The sequence below is a fragment of the Gavialis gangeticus genome, unplaced genomic scaffold, assembly GCF_001723915.1.
Source record: "Gavialis gangeticus isolate Ggan-Ray unplaced genomic scaffold, GavGan_comp1, whole genome shotgun sequence".
Lineage (NCBI taxonomy): Eukaryota > Metazoa > Chordata > Crocodylia > Gavialidae > Gavialis > Gavialis gangeticus.
The window spans coordinates 27,495,385-27,498,812 of record NW_017729028.1 but is presented as its reverse complement, the minus strand read 5'-3'; positions in this window follow the sequence as shown (position 1 = coordinate 27,498,812).

Below are 3,428 nucleotides of genomic sequence, written 5' to 3'. Positions count from 1 at the left end.
TGGTTCTTGTTACTGCCATCCAGGGCCTGGCAGAGGGGTTACATTTACATTATGTCAAATACATATCAGTAAAAAAAGTCAGTAAAAAAATGTGGATGTCGGTAAAAAGTTATCAGATTGTCAGTAAAAAAAGGTTTTCTTGGAATGGCAACCCTGCATGTTCCACACATTTGAAAATTAAAATTTTTAAAAGCTGAATTGCCTTCATTTTTGTGGCTTTGTTTTCTCTCTGCATTCTTCTCAGCTTGGACAATAAAAATAATATAATGTGGGCCACTTGGGGATTGAGGTGCTGACTGTGGTCAGGAGGAATGAGCAAATTCCAGGGACAAGCAAGGTCAGGAAGCCAGGAGGTCAATCCAAGGGCAAGGTCTAGGAACAAGCCAAGTCAGGTAGTTGGGGATCGAGCAGAGAGTGGAGTCAGAGAGCAAGCTAGATTGAGAAGCCAAGAGATCAAGCAAAAAACAAACCAGAAAGACAAGCAAGGCAGTCTGAGATCAAACTGAACCTTATTGCCCAGATACTTCCTGTTTGAAGCCAGGGGTTTATATGGGGGAAGTGGAGAGTCAGCTGACCCCAGGTGGCCACTCCCGTGACAGGGAGTGGGCAGAAGTTCAGGTTCTGCTGGACCAGCTTTGACCAGGCAGGGTGATTAGTCACAGAATGGCAGGCTGAGATGAACAGGTGTATTGTCAGGCCAAAACTCCAGATTTGAGGGTGCAGCTTGGCAACTCCTTCTCTACCTTAATAGTATCAAGTCCCATTGCACTTGGCATAGCAGAATTGCCGACCACAATTTTTATCTCAGATAAAATCTGGGACTCTAAACCTTACTCAGAAATCTGTGGGAAGCCAGAGTGGAGAGCAGACAGATTAGGGTGAGGCAGAAAGCAGAAGCTGGAGGAGGAAGGGGGAGCCCAGAGACTTGGCTGCTTTGGAGCCAGAGCAATGTGTGGTGTGGAAACCAAGCAGGAACCTGGGGGCTACAACTTAATGCCTTGCAGGCCACATGGGGACTGTAGTACACCAGCTGGAAAACCTGGCTGAACTATACTTCCCTCAAAGACAATAGCATGCACAAATCAGTAAAGCAAACAGATTGGTCTTGGAAAGTGTAGATACATGCGGCTCCCTTATGATGGACTTGTTGATTTGCTCATACAATTTTCCAGCATTGCATTCGCATCATAAGTGGAATAGAGCAATCTAAGACAACTCTTCTCTTTATATGAACCAAAAAAGGCTACATATCAGTGCAGCAAAGCCATGTTCCAGGGGCAACTGTGACACCCCCTGCTCAGCCCAGCCCAGCCCAGCCCAGCCCAGCCCAACATGGAAAACATGCTGGGACACTCTGATTTAACTTAAGCCAGGATGGGGTTTGGAACAGAAGTTGCATAAACTGGTTTGACCCAAATCACTTAAGTCTGATACTATATTTAACCAAGTTTATCTTAAACCAGTTTCAGTCATTTTGAAACTGGTTTATGCGCACTGAGCTTCTGTTCTGTTACCTATTTAAACTAGTTTCTGATCTCTTAAACCAGTTTATGTGTAATTTCTGTCCCTAGCCCTGGTGCCCACGCAACCCCTGCCCTGCTCCAGCTTTTCATATATTAAGTATGTATCCTGCATGTATTATAGACAGACATACAATAACAATGCACAGCATATACTGCCTTGATATCTGATACAGTACTTCCAAGGAGTTACAAGTGCTGGAAAGGCTCATAGCACAGCACAGGGATCCTGTGTCCTGGGAAAAGAAGCTGCATAAAAAAGAGAGAAGTTGCATCCCACTGATCTGCTGGTCTCCAGGAGTTCATCGGGGGGTTGAGGTGAAGAATGCCTGCTACGTGGATGTGAACTTAGACTGGGCAAGTGCTTGTGCACTTGGAGCTGGGCAGTCTTCCTACTGGCAATACAACAGTGCTGCCCCGGGCTCCCATTCTGCAAGCCTGCATAGCATTTGGGTGATACCTTATAAGATAAAAAGAAACACTCCCACCCTCCAAAAGCAGGGGTTTGGTTGGTGATTCTGTACACGCCGATTCATTGTCCAGGAAAACCAAATCTCAAAAATCGATGCTATTTGCAAAGAACCTCCTATGTGCTTTGATGGAAAGTTAACACTCCAGAAACAGTTTTTCAGTACAGATAAAGAGATGAAGTTAAATGTGTTTGATCAAAGCACCTTTATTCACCCTTATGGAGGCATTTATCTGAGCATTTGCATCAAGAGAAAAACAGGGAATTGGTTTTGATGGCTGTGCAGTGTTGCTGGAGAGCCTCTGTGTACACAGCACTCTCTAGGCTCCTAACGTCTTCCCTTGATCTGCACCACCCACTTGTGCACAAACAAGCATGGACATCCCTGGGGCGTTGTCACAGGTTCCCTCTCAGCTCTGGCTGGGCTGGGATCATTGCACTGCCCATGCTCATGTCCCATTCAGCTGCTGGCCTTCTAACCTCCAGTGGCACTCTGCAACTCCTGATGAGCACAGGACAGAGGTTTGGAGCAGAATAACAAAGGTATGCACAGCTGAATGAGCACAGTGCTGACAGCCAAGCCAAGCTGCTCCCACTGAAATCCTGAAGTCTGCTGTGAATTGCAACGGGAGCAGGACCTCACTCCTTGAGCTTCTGCAGCTCTAACAGGTGGCTGTTTTTTGCAGCCTGGATGGGAGCTCCTGTTCATAAGCTTGTCATCTGGGTTTCATCTGATGGCCTGCCCCTGCTAGAAGCAAACTCTGCGTTAGAAAATAGATGTCCCCAACCCTGTCACATAACCTGGTGCTGGCACAGTGTAGGCTGCAATACACCCGGTTCTGTTACATGGAGACCTTGGGATTCACTGATCTATCCTGCTTTGACCTTTACAAACACAGCAACTATTTCAAATGCCTTGATGACATTTCTTAGGTTACTCAAGAGTTTCCCTCAACAGTGGTTTCCCAGGGAAACAGGCATATTTTTGAGCTTTAAATCCAAAATGCATTAAAGTAAATCTAAAAGGAGACAAACAAATTAGATTCTGAAGCAAACTCTGGGCCTGAGCCTGCATGTAGAATTCAGTTTCAAAATTATAGCCAATTTCATAGATTTCATAGACATTAGGGCTGGAAGGGACCTCAGAAGATCATCGAGTCCAGCCCCACACCTGAAGGGCAGGAAGTCAGCAGGGGTCATAGGATCCCAGCAAGATAAGCATCTAATTTACTCTTAAAGGTGTTCAATGTAGGTGCTTGAACCACCTCCGATGGCAGGCTGTTCCAGACCTTGGGGGCTCAGACAGTAAAGAAATTCTTCCTAATGTCCAGCCTGAAACGGTCTTGTAGTAGTTTATGACCGTTCAACCTCGTCATCCCTTGGGGTGCTCTGGTGAACAAACGCTCCCCCAGATCCTTGTGGTCACCCCTGATAAACTT